Source organism: Panthera onca, chromosome E1 (assembly GCF_046562875.1).
Source record: "Panthera onca isolate mPanOnc1 chromosome E1, mPanOnc1 haplotype 2, whole genome shotgun sequence".
Lineage (NCBI taxonomy): Eukaryota > Metazoa > Chordata > Mammalia > Carnivora > Felidae > Panthera > Panthera onca.
Genome location: NC_138352.1, coordinates 9,038,968 through 9,055,207, shown reverse-complemented (window position 1 = coordinate 9,055,207; position 16,240 = coordinate 9,038,968). Strand labels below are relative to the sequence as shown.

The following is a 16,240-nucleotide window of genomic DNA, read 5'->3' as shown; positions in this document are numbered from 1 at the left end:
TGTCTGACACATAGAGTATTACCAAGCCACCTGCATTAATCTCATGACTGTTGGCCAATAACCAACTCCTTCCACGAAGTCAGAAGTCATGGCAGGTCAATAAGGCTGCAAACAATCTCAGGTGTTTCTTATCAGATCTCTCCTCAAGATAAAAAATGGTGTCAAAGTGATGAAGAGTAGAGACACCTGTCGATTTCCCGTCCACCTCTCTGGGACAATTACTGGATTGAGAAACCTAGATTTATAGTGTATCCAGCAACCTATTAAATCTGCAGTTTTAGGGAGAACAGGAAATAGACTCTTTTTTAAATGGTAGAGGCAGGGTTCTTATATTCACTCACACACTGGCAATAATGAAGATAAGCAGGTTGGCACAAAGTCCCTTGCCAAATTCAATCTGAGGTAACAAAGTTCCCTAATCTGCCCTGTTATGTCTTCATTACAGCTCCAACTGGAAACACATTTAAATTAGGTAATTTGGGGTTTCCTTGCAAAGGGACTATTTTCCAAGGTAAAGACAGAGTGAATGGGAGCCAGTAACTCAGGGCTGGAAGCCGTGGAGACATTTCCACCCAAAGTTGAGAGCACTAGGGGAAGGAACAGTCTATAAGCCAGAAGGGAAATCTTGTGAAAGAGGATGTCCCAAGAGGAGCAATGTCCTTTTGCGATGGGACCCAACCACCCTGAGGTGACCCTGCAGGGTGGCGGCCAGAGGAATGAAGACCTGATCTCACTCTCCTCCCTCCCTTTGATCTGTGGCCAGGGCTCCTTTGGTTAAACCCAGCTGGAAGCCACAGAGCTTGGGAGCCCATGGGTGTGGGGTCAACCAACCAGGGCCAGAACAGGATGCAGAAGGTAGGGGGTGGATTTGGAGCACAAACAGAAGACCTCATATGCTGTTCCTGTTAACTTGTCCATTGTGGCTCCCTCCTCACATCCCCTTTCCATTCTACAGAGTGGTGTGTTTGTGTGTGTGTGTGTGTGTGTGTGTGTGTGTGTGTTTATGCACGCGCGCACGTACATTCATATATATACACATGTGTGTATGTGTGTGTGGCTTTGTTTTGGCAAACCTGACTCTGGAATGGCAAGATCCATACAATATCCAGATGTGGAATTGATAACAATGGATTTACTTAGTCATTGATCCACTGATAGTAAATGAGGGCAGAGGCCACATCTTGAGGCACCCCAAACAGTATATTGAATGATCCCCAAGCATCAGAATTTCACACCGTGTCAAAAAACCCTCACTTTGTTGAGGGCTTTTCAAGATCCTCATCAATCAGGTCTAACGATTGGTACTCAGTAGATCTTTCTTGGTCAGACTTGGGTATACACTGCAGGATGGAGAGGGGCCATGGACTATCTCAGCCAGGAAAAATTTGGGGAGGTGTTCCTCTGCCTCCAGGTCAGTACCATAAGACATCACAAGCTCCCAAAGATCAGATCTAAGCTTCCAGAAACCCAGGCAATGTTGGTATTCACCCAGCGCTTCTTGCTAAAATCCTGGGCAATTAGTTCCTTTTTAGAAGCTCTGCTGAAGCTTAAAGAAGCCACTGCCTCCCACCCCCAGAGGGCAGACCCTTTTCAGGAGCCACCAACATTTGGACAGGAGCTGGAGTCTCTGTACTCCTCCCTGGCTGGGTTCACCATTCAGGGTTTGTCTCAGGGTTATAGTGGTGGCCCATGTGTGCTCCTCGGTGAGCCAAGCTTGGAAGTGAATAGTGTGGCTCAGTCCGGGGGATTTTCATCAACATATATATGGGGAAAACAGAGGAAATAAGGTGGAGAGGGCAGGCTGATGGCTGGGAGGGAGAGAAAGAGGGAGGAAGACAGAATGCAAGCACGTATGGGTGAAAAAGAGAGAGAGAAATCTCACAGATTTTAAATATAGGAGTATAAATATTTGAAAATCTGGGGTGCTGTACATGTGTGGAAAATGCAGATTGGGTTTCCGAAGTCAGATACCAGGAAGCGAAAACGTTCATTCTCTTGAAATGTTGTGAAGGGAAGACTGTGTCTATTAAAGAATCACATACATGCACACGTGCACACTCAGTTATATAAGCATAAAAACAATGACGCATAGACACAGAAACATGCACATCGACACCAAAACATGTAGACACAGAAATACATTCAAATATGTACAAGTATCTGCCTTTTGCTCAAAGGCACACATCCACCCATTCATTTGCAAATATTTATTGAATGCCTCCCATGCGCCAGGGACAACGCTGGCTTGTGAGGATATGGTGGTGAACAGGACCGTGTGTCTTCTCGTAACGGAGCCCATAGCCTACTGACGCAGAGGACACATCCCCCTCCCCTCCCCACGCACAGAACGGGAGCAAGGGGTCTGCCATGGAGGTGTGCTGGGCATTCCAGGCTGCACTATGCTCACATGTACCCTCGGGTGTCTGAAAGAAGGGGAAGGGTTTGCACATCCGTCCCTGTGTCACAATACCATGGTACCCTCAATCCCTGATCCATGGAGATAATGAATAAATGAGCTAAAGAATGAGCAAATGAATAATTGAGTGAGTGAATGAATATCCTGACAACTAGCAGCAGGTAGACAGGGCCTTGGGCTGCCCGGAACTCCAAATTCCTTTCCTTTTTTTGGAGAAGAGTCTCACTCAGCTTCAAAAGGATCAACTAAGGAAGGTGATGGGTGTTTCTGCTCAGCCAAGCTACCTGTCAGCCTTTGAACCTTGAGGGCTGTGATAGGCGGTGGAGCAAGGGGCCAGTCCGACTGCAGTTTGAAAGCCAGACTCTCTGATGAGCTTTGCAAACCCGAGGCCCCTCAGTCTGCACCCCTCAAAGGGATGCAGCTTATTTCTTCTTCTGACCTGGAGTGACCCCCACCCTCCCTCCCCACCATGATCTGGGGTTCCAAACTCTTCGCAAAGCCTGGTGGGATTTCTCCAGCTTTAGAGGTAAAAGATGTAGGTCTGTTACCAGTTGGCTCCTGGTAGAATTCATTTAATAAACTCCTTACTGTCCCTCATTACTCTGAAAAGCGGAGCCCTGATTATTGTCAGCAAGAATGGAGCCCAGGGATGGAGGAGTGTGCTCTATTGAGACCGTATTCCCATCCTGCTCACTGTGTGTGTGTGTGTGTGTGTGTGTGTATCTGCACGGGCAGGAGTATTTAAAATAGGGTCAGGCTGTAGCAGATGCTGTGGGTGCCCACCCATATCCTCACACTCAATCATTTCATGTCCTCTGCTCAGCCTCCTACTGCCATTATCTGCATTTCTTTGCCTGAGGGCTTTTTCCAGAACTGCAGAAGGCTCATTGCCCACATGAGCACAGCACACCAGAAGAGATGAGGAATTCAGACCCTCTGCGAGCAGCCCTTAACCAAGGACTTCTGGGAGTTGGTGTTTAAACACCCTGTGACCATGTCCCCCTAGGTGGGATAACTCTGACGTGGGTGTTTTCCAGTGTCTCCTAGAGTTTACCGGTGAGAGTAAGAGCGAGCCTTCCATGGGGTAGCTGGTTTGACAGCACAGCATTGGTGGTCACCTTCCCTTCCTTGTACCCCTTTCCCCACGCCCTCCCCACCCACCCCCAGTGGTGTTTGTACTTCCTAACTAAACTCCAAGCGTTTGAATTCTTCAGGGGAACCCAAATCAACACGTATGCATACCAAACTCCTTGCAAAGTCGGGCTGACCCTAGATCAATGTTGCCAAGCCTTTCTTGGGCAAGGTCAACTTCCACAAGGAGCCAGCCCTCACTGGAAGGACTAATCTTCTCAAAGGAGATAAATTGCCCCTAAGAGGAGATAGGAGGGCTAGTCTCTGCTCATGAAATCTGAGGCTCAAGCCCAGGCCGCAAGAAGTTTTCGGGGGTCCCCATCCCTTTTACTGTCAACCCAGACCCAAAACCTACTTCCTGGAACCAGCAATAATGGAGTAACAAAGCCTCCTGGGGCTCCTGGTGGTTCTCTCAGTGTTCTTCTTAGCGGTCTCTGGGCAGAAGGAGGAAAGAATAACCAACCCCAGGGAATGCCAGAGAGAAGGCACAGGTTTTTTTGGGGGGGTGGAGGGCACAGCTCTCAACTTCTCAATAACCAAAGAGGCAACCAATTTACAAATGTGTATAAACATACTCCAATATTTCATACAGATGGAAGAAAGGACTTGGCTTCTTTAGAGACACACTTTGCTAGAAGGCAGCTGGTTAGGGCTGGTGGGGGGAGGAGAAGGGGATTAGAGGATTACTAAAGTACATGGGGTGTCTTTTGAAGGTGATGAAGGAGTTCTGAAATTAACTGCGGTGAAGGTTGCCCACACCTGAGAATATACTAAAACCAGTGTGTATGGCTGAATTGTATGCTCTGTGAATTATATCTCCATAAAGCTGTTAAAAAAAAAAAACACAGAAGTTGGGTGTCGAAGGAAAAGATTCCCTTTGAGGCTGGACAGACATGGCTCCAGATTCCAACTCTGCTACTTACTAGGTCCGCGTACAAGGCATTTAACCTCCTTGACGCATCAGCTTCTCCAAGTGAAAATACTTCATGTTTAGTGTTTTTTGAGTAGATTTAAGATACTTTATAAAGCACTTTAAAAGTTCCTGGCATATACATAGTAGTTAGGGTTTTTTTTTATATATAATTTTAATAATAATAATTAACAGCTGAAGACGGTACAGAACCAGCTACTGGAAATCATCACTGCATATTAAATGCTCGTTCTTTAGGAGAGAAGGGAATTAGTAATGAGAGGAAGCAGACCTCAAAGAGAAAGTAGGAGCAAGCAGACCATTAGTGCCAACACTAGAGGAAGGATCACTTGTCTCCAATTTGGAAAATAAGTAGGTAAAAGGGGCTTCTGATAAGAGCTGGATGAGTGGGTTTGGGGTGCCAGCAGGGCCCGCGTTTGCTTATCAAAGCCTGGAGGCTGTTTTGGTAGGATCAAGTGAAATGTTCTGGAGAGAAAAGAGGATATAGCTTAGCAGAGCTTAAAATCGAATGGAATTTGGAGCCAGCAGAATACAATATTGTGCCCAAGTTTTGCACTTAACTCCTGATGCAGATTGAATTTGTTTATTTGTCTTCCAGAGAAAGGAAGGGGAGCTAATTTGTGTAATTGTTTCATATCTAGAGGAAAAGCAATCATTGATCCAGAGTATGGGTTTCGTTTTGCTTTAATATCACCTCCTGCTTATCTATCCCCTAAGTGTATGGATGTCAAAGGGAAACAGGTTTTGATGAAGGTGCTAAATCCGCCACAAGGTGACAAGTTAGCCTGGCCTGTCTCATGGGTCGGAGACAAAAGACAGTTTATCACAGGGCTAGTGGGAGCCAGTGCATTCTGGTTTTTGCAACAACTCTCTAAGCTACAGTTGCCATAAGGCACTGCAAAGAGGGCCAGCTCATACCTGTGCCCGCGAGAAGGGTGTGTTACAAGATGGGAACCCTGAGCTTAGGGACCTGAATCTTTTATAATGGACAGTAAGCATGCCTACCCTTCATCCCCGAGGAGGACATTACATCTTCCAAAGCTATTCACCGTGCAAACATCTTTATAAAGATCAGAGCAAAGGCAGTCGGCATCTTGGCTCACAAGATATACAGAAATGTGAGAGACCCGTGGAATATCGTCTCCCCACACATAACAGCGGTGTGATCTCGAGTCTCAGTTTCTTCATCTGTAAAACGGGGATGATACGTATCTGGCACGTGGTGGGAGAGAAAAAATGAAATACCAGTATAGTCTTTCAAGCTCAGTTCCTGCCACGCTACAGACACTCAAGAAATGTTAGTTACTTTCTCCTGCTGCCTCCCCCTTCAGCTAAAGGACGGTTTAGTGAAGACTTTATTCTGTGCAAATTCCACCACATTGTACCAACTCTCATTAGAATCCATTAAGACAATACCCATATGAGGGGTGCCTGAGTGAGTCAGTTGGTTAAGCCTCCGACTCTGGCTCAGGTCATGATCTCGTGGCTCATGAGTTTGAGCCCTGCATCGGGCTCTGTGCTGACAGTTCGGAGCCTGGAGACCACTTAGGATTCTGTAGACACAGAATCCCTCTCTCTTTGTTCCTCCCCCGCTCCTACTCTCTCTCTCTCTCTCTCTCTCTCAATCAGAAATAAATAAAGATTAAAACCATTTTAAAAAAGATAATATCCATATGAAAACTTGTCATCGTTATTTTGTTCCAAGATGGCAGCCTATCTAGCCAATAGAATCTGTGTCTTGATTCCATTTAGCGAAGTAGCAAACTTGATCAATTTCAGCCCAAAGATTCACCATGAAACAACTCAAAAGTCCTAAATCCTCCAGTTCAGTGGGTCTCACACTCTGTTGCATGTTTAAGTCACCTGGAGGGCTTTAAAAAATGCCACTGCCTCCAATAGCAATGAAATCATACTCTCTGGGGGCAGGACTCAGGCACCGGCAGTGAAAAAAAAAATTCTCCAGGTGTTCCAATATGCAGCCAGGGGTAGAGCCGTTGCTCTGGCTCTCACTCAAGCAACCAGAAGAGTTTGCACGTGCTGCTTTGCAATTCTTAAGCTGTTTCACTGGAGTGTAATTGGTCTAACTCTGAAAAGGTCACCAGGCATTTGCCGGTATTTTGCTGAGCCCAGCAGGGAGCAATGACCAGGGCAGGGGGAGTGGGCACACAGAAGAACCTGAAAGTGGGGGCTGGGGGAGGGTCCATTCCCAGAGGATAGGGGAGCACCCTATCTTGTGAACTTTAGAATTCCGCTGCATCCTGAGAATAGGGCTCTGTATGCCCTGGGCACTCAATAAATGCTTGCAAATGGTCTCCGTCTTCTCGGCTCCACCCGCCGAGCATCAAACATTCTGCACGCACACTTCAGCTAGAAGGTAGCTCTCGTCCTTGCCTTGCTCCCTGGCCGACTAGATTATAGGATTAACTCTTCACCCCCTGGCTGGGCCACGGGGAATTCTCTCTCCTCTCTTTCTTTAGGCATAAACAATCAATGATAAAGATTTTCCCACTTTCTTCTCCCACCTTTCTTTGGAGTTGTTTTTAGATGGTGACTTTTGGGTTTTGGCAGATCCTAAAAGAGAAACGAAGGCAAGGCCCAGCATCGGGGATGAGCCGGGGCTCCCCTGTGGCCTGCTCGGTGGTCGCGTGACAGTGCCTCTCTGATGCTCTATCCCGGTGGTAAGCAAAGGTGCGTGACAGGTGCACAGAGCCCCCAAAGTCCGAATTTTGCATTTGCTTTGAGCGAGTGTTCAGTCCCCCTCCCCACCCCGCTCATAAACATGTAAAATACTCAGGTAATCCAGACACCCGAAGGCCAAGTGAGCCTACCTTGTCTATATAATTCAGGCTGCCCAGTAAGTTACCTAAAACTCAGGTGAACATGGGCCTTTTGAACCCGGCCTCGGGAAAGCCTGCGGGAGGGAGCCCTTGTTTCCAGAAGGAGGCTGCATTTTCCTCTTGGTGCCTGGCTGGAACGAAAGGGACCAGAGCATTAGGGAAGCTGGGGGATCTCCCTCCCCAGGTACTGAAGCAGGAGCCGTGGTCCCCGGCGAGGAGGGCTCTGAAAGCCCCCTGGCACCAGGGGTTTCCTGCAAAACCAGGCTGCGGGGAGGGAGCCCTGGAGTCTGATGTTGCTGGCCATGGGCACACAGTTGACGAGGGCGAGCTTCCCTTTATGCCACACCGCCAGGAGGTGGGGGCAGGCTGCAGAAAATAGCCAACTGGGGAAACTGAGTCCCTCCATGACTCATGAGGCTTTTAAACCATAGCTGCTTGGGCAGGGGTATGGGGCCTGAGCCGGAGTTTGGGGAAGGGGCCGTCTTTCTCTAGCTGAGCTCAAGAGATGTTAAAACAGGCAAGGTTTGGAATGGCTGCTGCCTTCCCCCTGCCCCTCCTCTGTTTCCAGGCCCCTCTTCCATTATGTGGGGATGATGGCGCAGAAACTGGAGCTTTGTTCTTTCCCTCTTCCTGGGCACCTGCTGCTCCAGTCCTACCCACCTGGAGGCTCCAGGCCTCCATAGTGACATCACAGGCCCGTCGCCGCGGAAACGGGCAATGAGCTCAGGCAGTAGGGGCTTGATGGCTTCAGGCAGGGAAGGAGGCTAGTGGAGACCAAGGAGTCAGGGTTTGGAGCTCCACTCAAGAGGGACTGGAATTGATGCGGGGGGCGGGGGGGGGGTAAGACTAGAATGTGGCCACAAGCTTCCCAAAACAGGAGCAGCTTTCAGAAGGCACGGATGCCACGGAAAAGCTAAGTTGATTGTCCCTCCCTGCAGGAGCCGCCCCCTGCCTGGTGCCCCGCTGCAGAGCCTGATTGCTCATTCGGGAGCGGTTTCTACTTGTAATTTGTTGGCTCAAAGGTCGGAATGGACGTCTTAGGAAGACAGATTTCCTCGTGGCCATTCCTTAGGGACCGAGCTCTCAAAACCAGTTGGGCCAAATTTCAGCCCAATTTGGGCCTGAGGTTCCCTCGGGGGTGGGCGTGGCTCACAAAGAAAACAGACTAGTTGCAGGGCTGCTGGGCTGTGTGTCCAGAGGGTCAGGTGGGGAAAAAGAGGGACAGGGAGGCCGACGGAGCCCCGGGAGGCAAGGAGACAGGGCACTTTATAAATCACCAGCTCCCTTTTAAAAATGGAGTCTAACCTCCCTCAGCTTTGCTTTTGAATTTATTAGCAGCTTCATTTCCCCGGGTAATAATTCATTATCTCGTTCCCAGCCCGAGAAGCGGTGCCGGCCCAGAAGTGACATTCCCTTCCACACCTTTAAGTGATACTCTTTCAGCTGTGTCATCTTCAGATCACTCTGGGCCTCGACCCCAGGCCCCCGCTGCGTCCGCACAGGCCCCGGCCCACCTCCTTTGCTGGTGCTCTTTCCACCAGGGCTCTCTCTGGGGCCCAAGCCCCTCTCCATCGGGAAGCCAGCCGGCTGCCGGCAGCAGTGGTGAGATAGAGCCTTGCTATTGGAACCGGAATTGAGATAACTGCTTTTGGGGGGGGGGGAACCGAGGGGAGGGTTGGAGGGGGCCACACGTGTCAGCTTAGCCGGAGGATCTGAAAAAGCTATTTCAATCGCGTCTCCAAGTGGGAAACTGGCAGATGCCCTTCTGTGAAATGAAAGTTTTGCTCTTCCTCTCCGTCTCCTCTGCCAAGGAAGAAAGCTCGACTAACAAGGGATGTGATGATGCTTTTTCATCAGGCAAAAGTCCTTTTTCCTCAAATCCCTTCTCTCCTCACGTCGCAGAAAAGACCCTCTCCTCACGGCCAATATGTCAGGCCGGAAACGAGGATGGGGCTGCGTGTTAGAACCACCTGATGTCCAAGGCCGGACCAGATAAACTCGAAGCCATGGGAGCAGGACCAGACAGCAGGATGGTGAAAGTGCTCAGCTGATCCCAGCCTGGGCCGGGTCTGAGCATCACTGCCCTACAGCCTTATTGCCTAAGCTCCACCTGGGACCTCAGCATCGCTGGGAATTTGTTAAAAATGCTTGACCCTAGGGGCGCCTGGGTGGCTCAGTCGGTGAAGTGTCCAACTTCGGCTCAGGTCATGATCTCACGGGCCGTGAGTTTGAGCCCCGCATCGGGCTCTGTGCTGACAGCTCGGAGCCTGGAGCCTGCTTCAGATTCTGTGTCTCCCTCTCTCTGACCCTCTCCCGTTCATGCTCTGTCTCTCTCTGTCTCAAAAATAAACATTAAAAACTGCTGGACCCAAGCCCCACACCTGGCCTGATGGAGCAGAATCTGCGTTTTCAGCAAATCCCCAGGGAACAGATGAGTATCTTGCCCCATGGGCATTGAAATCCCTTAGACTTAGAGCCTCGCCGTCCCTCCTCCTGCTCTATCAGCCCTGCTGTGCTGTGCTGGGGGGGAGGGGGCGGGGGACGGGTCACAAGTCCCAAGGGTAGGAGAGAAGACAGCCCTTTTCTCCAATGTCAACCGTCACACCGTTGCACCTCCACCTGGCCGAGAAAGGGGGCTGGAGGAAAGCAGGAACCTCAGGCCCCTGCATGCAGAACATGTACAAATCAGCATCCGGGACCCCTGCCGGATCAGGGCTGGGGACAGTCTCGCAACCCTGCAGGGAAGATTGAGAATGGGTGGTAAGGTTGGGGTCTGCCAGTGTTCCATGCACCACCCCCCCCACCCTCCCCCCCCCCCCACTCCCAGGCCTGGGTCCTGCAGCCTCTCGGGGCTGAGAGGCCGGCAAAGTGGCAGCCGGTGGGGGCCCACCGGGCAGGCATCTGCGTTCTGAAGGTCAAAATTGCAGCACAGTGTCAAGGCCCTAATGGCTGAGCATTTCCTTCACATCGGCGCAGTCTCCTATTAGTGGATGATGCCTGTTTTCTGGGCGCTGGAAGGAAGGGCAGGCTTGGCCGAGAGTGTCTGCCTCGATCAGCTCAGCTGGGGGTCTCAGGACACGGGGCAGTGGCGGGGGGGGCACTCCTGAGCTCCAGTGAGCTGCCAAGGCCTGAGATCTGGGTCCCTCCCGGGTCCCTCGAGAGCCAGCAGGGAAGATCTGTGACTGAGGGTCTGTCCTGCCTCTACTCTCCACGGGTGAGTCCCCTCTGGACCTCTCAGTTGGGGGCCATTCCTACCGTCTCCACAGTAAACATCACACCCCCAAGACCATTATCCGCCTGTGAGCTACCCCTTCCCTGGCAGTAGCTTCCTCCCCTCTGGGTTCTTCCTGGTCCGGTTTCTATCCCCAAACGGACAAAGCAGGGCACTGAAACTGACACCCAGAGGTCAGAGTTCGAGACCTCGGTTCAGACCTTGGGCAGGTCACGGGCCTTGTCTGAGCATCGGTGACTTCGTCTTCAAAAAATGGGAGGCGTGAGGCCAGCTTTGCTGAGCGGCAATGAAAACAGAACGAACAAAGGGAGCGCTCCTCACAGCGTGGCGGGCACACCGTCGCTGCTCACATGCACATCCGCTTATCAATGTGAGCAGAGTCTGAGCCGTTAGCGTGGGCCGGGGGTCCTCGAGTGGGTCCCCTGACCATCGGTATCGCCAGGCCCTGCCCGGGACCCACAGACGCAGACATGCGGGATGGGGTCAGCAACCGGGGTTCAGCAAACACTGCTGATTCTGCTGCCGGCTCAAGCGTGAGGCCCCCGGTGTGACCGGAAAATGCTGCGGCTAATAAGCCATGAGTCACTGTGTGCTACCTTCAAAGTCATGTTGATTTGGAAGGGAAAGGATGCGTATTAGAATTCTCCAGAGAAATCGAATCAATAGGAGAGAGAGGTAGATGGAGGGGGGGATGGTGAAGAGACAGAAAGAGAGAGAGAGAGATGATGGATGGATAGATAGATAATTGACTGATAGATGATAGATAGACAGACAGATAGATATAGATAGATAGATGATAGATAGATAGATAGATAGATAGATAGATAGTACATGGAGATAAATAGACTTATTATAAGCAGTTGGCTCACATGATCGTGGAGGCTGATGTTGGGACTTCCCATGATGTGCCGTCGGGAAGCTGGAGCCCGGCAAGGCCTAGACCAGAGAGCTGCTGGTGTGGATCCCAGTCCGAGTGGAAGCCCTTCAAGCCAGGAACGCTGAGGGCGGGAGAAGACTGATGTCCCGGCTCCGCAGTCAGGCGGAGACTGCATTCAACCTGCCTCTGCCTTTCTGGGCTACCCGGTCCCTCAACGGGTTAGGTGAGGCCCACCCACGCCGGGGAGGGCCATCTGCCCCACTCGGTCCCCCAATTCAAACGCGAATCTCGTCCCCAACCGCCTTCACAGACACACCCAGAAATAAGGTCCCCCGGGCCAGTCAAGCTGACACATAAAATTAACCCCAAACCAATAGTAAGAATAACTTGCACGACCATGGCTTGTGCTATGCGTGAGGCTCTCTGAATCCTCACTACCACGCCGAGTATTGGGCACTGACAGTATCCTCCCTGCATAGAGCAGGGACATGAGACTCACAGAGGCAAGTGGGTGGGCTCTGAACCCAAGCACTCTGGCTCCAGGGGCTTTGGCCCATGCTTCCTGGTGACACATAGAGGATGTTGGTGGGGGAGAGCCGAGGGAGGGGCCTGGGAGCAGGGGTGATGATGCTGGAGGAGGAGGGAGCAAGCTGTGTCCCGTAACAGCTGGATCAAGGACCGGTGTCCGGCTTTCAGTTCCCAGCCCAGAGCCTCTTTCCTCGCACTGACCGCTCTTATTCTGATGCCCCAGATGTGGAAGCCACACGTGGGCAGATGCGCTCAGGGCCTGCTTGGCCGTGCAGTGGCTTCCAGCCATCGCAGCAGGCAGGACCCTTGGAATCTGAGAGGTCAAGGGTCGGAGCGCGGAGTAGGCGAGTTGAGCACAGACGGAGGAGAGGGCAGACAAGGCGTCCTAGGAAAGCCAGTTTTGGGGAATTATCTAAGTGCCTAAGTTCTGTATTATACTCCCATGGCTTCTCGTACTTTGATCATAGCCTTTATCACAAGTGCAAATCAAAGGTATATTGTGTTGTGATTTGCTCGTACTCTATGCGGCCCGCTGGACCATAAGGTCCATGGGCACAAGGGCCGTTATCTGTCCTGACACGTGGAATCCCAAACACGGCACGGTGCTTGGAGCACGGCAGACAGCCGTTGCTGGGTGAACGAGTGAGTGACCACGAGGATGCTTGCCCCCTTGCCCCGTAATTATTGACTTCCACATCTGTTGTCCTTCTAGGCCGAAACCCCCATGAGCAAACGGTCTCATTCAGCTCTGTGCACGTGGTCCCCAGAACAATGTGCACACAGTGCCTGGAACAATGGCCGGCTTTCTCTGCACTTTTGGAGTCACACCCAGTCAGATTCTAAAGTCCAGTGGGTCCCGCCATTGATAATATCGTCATCCTTGCACAGGGAAGGAGAGAATGCTGAACCAGGAGTCTCTAAAACACTGGACTGGATTGTCTCAAGGTTCCTTTGTCCTGACGCATTTGCAGATTCCAACTCCCTGAGGGTAGGACCCAGCGTCTCGCTTCCCGAGTCCCGGGACTGAGCAGGGGACAGAGTTCAGGCCTCCTGAAGCAGCTTAACGCAGTGCGGGGGCCGAGGCTTCCAGGTAATAGCTGCTGTGAAATGGTTCTACTTAACCCTCTTTTTTTGCAAAACTAAGATTGTGAGTCAACCTTCAATTAACCTCTTCTCCCAGATTCCATGCGATGCAAAAGGTTTTATTCTAAAGGCAGGGAGGCTATTTTAAGATTACGTTTATTATCGTATTGATACAAACCAGAATAGGTCAGCTCTCTTCCTGCGGCCCAGAAGCACATCGTCATAGTGGCCAACTGGATGTAAAATGCCATGCTGCAGGGGAGATCTGTCCCTGGACGTGCTCGTCCCCAGCCTCCCCGGCCCCTCCCTTCCTCGTCCACCAGGAGGCATCAGTATTTTGCTTAGAGGTCCTGGTAAAACGATGAACCACCCCCCTTCTCTCTTCTCTTCCAGGGCTCCCGACATTTCCGATCTAACCCACAAACTGTCTTTGGTAGGCAAAATGGTGCGTTCGCACACAAAGGGACAGACAGCAAGGCCTAGGGAAGTCTATTTTGGGAAACTATTAAGCTCATATACCAACCTTATTTTTATCCCAAATTTATTTTTTCATGAGCTGATAGATCAGTTGGCTCTGTTCAGGGCACCTGCCAGGAAAAGGAAGTCGGCGGAGGATGCATAAGACCCAAGCGAGATGATATGGATGGCCCAGGGCAGGTCACAGTGCTAAGGGCTTCTGCTCCTCGAAGACACGTCATGGAGATATTGATTTGCTTTGGTCTGTGCCCTCTTTATATTAATGAAGTAGCAACTTTGATATGCTCTGAAATGTTCTAGATATACATTCATCGACTGGGGACTGTGAGAGTCACCATTTCTCATTCAAGTGGTGAAGGTATTAATGGACGATGAGGAGAGTGAGGAGGGGAATTGATGGGGGGGGGCGGATAAATAATTTATGATACATCCACGAAGGAATATTACACAGCCATTTAAAACCTATATATGCAAAGAATATTTAATGACCTGGAAAATGCTCACAATACAATATTCAGTAAGAAAAAATAGGACTTGGAATTGCATATTGAGCATAAGCCATATAATATATGTTGAGACAGGAAAGAAATATACGTCGTGTTTCCTTCTACACATGTCTGGATTGTCCACATTCCTGACAATGTGCCTTTATCCCATCTAGTTTTTTTTTTTAATATTTTAACATTTATTTTTGAGAAAGAGACAGAGAGAGAGAGAGAGAGAGAGAGCACAAGCAGGGGAGGGGCAGAGAGAGAGACACACACAGCATCTGAAGCAGGCTCCAGGCTCTGAGCTGTCTGCACAGAGCCCGACGCGGGGCTCGAACTCACGAACCGTGAGATCATGACCTGAGCCGAAGTCGGACGCTTCACCGACTGAGCCACCCAGGCGCCCCTATCCTGTCTGGTTTTCAATGTTTCCTTATTTCAAAACATTTTGAAAGTACAAAATAAACCATCCTCCATGTAGAAATAAATTCTAATTATGCAAAAAACTAAATTCAAATTATATAGAAATGAAAGTTGTTCCCTGCCATAACCATTCTTAATCCCTTGGTATAGAGTCTCCAGAGCTGTATGTATAATGTATATGTAAGCCATCTTGACACCCGTGCTTATATGCATACACATGGTGTACCTGTACAGATATGTGTATAGATATTGCATGTATTATATATAAACCTATACAGATATGTGTGTGTATGCATGTGAATTTTAGCACTTAAAGGAAAGTAATGAGATAAAATTATACATATACATGTTATTATTCAGGTTCTTTGTGGGGACACCAGGCTGCTTTTCATATTAAATTTTTTTTAACGTTTATTTATTTTTGAGACAGAGAGAGACATAGCATGAATGGGGGAGGGGCAGAGAGAGAGGGAGACACACAGAATCGGAAGCAGGCTCCAGGCTCTGAGCCATCAGTCCAGAGCCTGACGCGGGGCTCGAACTCATGGACCGCGAGATCGTGACCTGAGCTGAAGTCGGACGCTTAACCGACTGAGCCACCCAGGCGCCCCTGCTTTTCATATTAAAAATGCTTTTCTTGGGCGCCTGGGTGGCTCAGTCGGTTGAGTGTCCGACTTCAGCTCAGGTCATGATCTCACAGTCTGTGAGTTCGAGCCCCGCCTCGGGCTCTGTGCTGACGGCTCGGAGCCTGGAGCCTGCTTCGGGTTCTCTGTTTCCCTCTCTCTCTGCCCCTCCCTCACTCATGCTCTGTCTCTCTCTCTCTCTCTCTCTCTCTCTCTCTCTCCCTGTGTCAAAAATAAATAAACATTAAAAAAATTTTTAAATAAAATAAAAAATAAAAACGCTTTTCTTTTTTTCCCTGAACACACAGGCAATTCACGTTCAGTGTAGAGCGCTGAACCTGCCTTTTCTCCTCGGCTCTCAGCTCTGGGCGCCGCAGTCCTGCATGCGCCTGAACCATCCGCTCCGGGGCTATTTTTTCTGGTTGAGGAAGCAAGGTACACACAGGCCAGAGAATGAGTGACCCTGGAAACCCTCGACCAACCCCACCCTCCGTGGGGATGGCTGGGGCATGTTCTAGTCCATTGCTCCTGAACCTTCGGAGGGGAGACAGAGCCTGGGCACCCAGGCAAGTAGCCGGAAGCCTGGGCCTTTGTATTTTTATACCAAGTCCCCCAGGGGAGTCCCTGTTATGGACTGACTTGTGTCCCCCCCAGATGCGTACATGGAAGCCCTAATCCCCACTGTGACTGCTTTTGGAGATACGGGCCTTTAGGTAGATAATTAAGGTCAAAGGAGATCACATTTTCTCTTCTCAGAGGGAGGCCCAGAGTGAGAGGAGAGTGTGATACAGGAAGCAGAGGTCGGAGGCCTGAAGGGGCCATGAGCAGGAACACCGCAAGGCCCCCAGAAGCTGGAAGAAGCAGGGAGTGGATTCTTCCCTGGAGGCTCCGATAGGCACGCCCTCCTGTGGACACCTTGATTTTAGCCCCATTTTGGACGCCTGATCTCCAAAGCGATGAAAGGTCTGTGTCGTGTTTCAGCCATTGAGGTGGTGGTGGCTGTAGAGGGGATTCAAGCACCTTATCTCAGGGCCAGCTTTTGGGGGAACCCATCCCAAGACCCAGAATTCCGGCTACTTACTTGCCTTTTGTTCCCTTTGGTGTCCCCACCATGCCTGGCCTCCCCCAGTGGGAGCTTTTCTACTTATATAATCAGAAAAACATGTTATTTCTTTAAAAAAGGGAGCAGAACGG

The 16,240-nt window shown here is 50.3% G+C and overlaps 2 long non-coding RNA genes across 4 annotated transcripts; one reads left to right on the top strand and one right to left on the bottom strand.

The window, feature by feature from the left end:
• Window positions 1–5,144: 5,144 nt before the first annotated feature.
• Window positions 5,145–7,954, bottom strand: LOC132687381 (uncharacterized). 2 transcript variants are annotated; one of them, XR_009614068.3, is made up of 3 exons: window positions 7,342–7,954; window positions 7,001–7,049; window positions 5,145–5,690 (listed from the first exon to the last, which is right to left on the bottom strand). It is a non-coding gene; the product is annotated as an uncharacterized LOC132687381 (long non-coding RNA). The 2 variants fall into 2 exon arrangements; XR_009614067.3 differs by lacking the exon at window positions 7,001–7,049 and having other exon boundaries at window positions 7,307–7,954.
• A 123-nt stretch (window positions 7,955–8,077) lies between these two features.
• Window positions 8,078–9,687, top strand: LOC132687380 (uncharacterized). Of its 2 annotated transcripts, none has more exons than XR_009614066.3 (2): window positions 8,078–8,917; window positions 9,131–9,687. It is a non-coding gene; the product is annotated as an uncharacterized LOC132687380 (long non-coding RNA). The 2 variants fall into 2 exon arrangements; XR_009614065.3 differs by having other exon boundaries at window positions 9,127–9,687.
• Window positions 9,688–16,240: the final 6,553 nt, after the last annotated feature.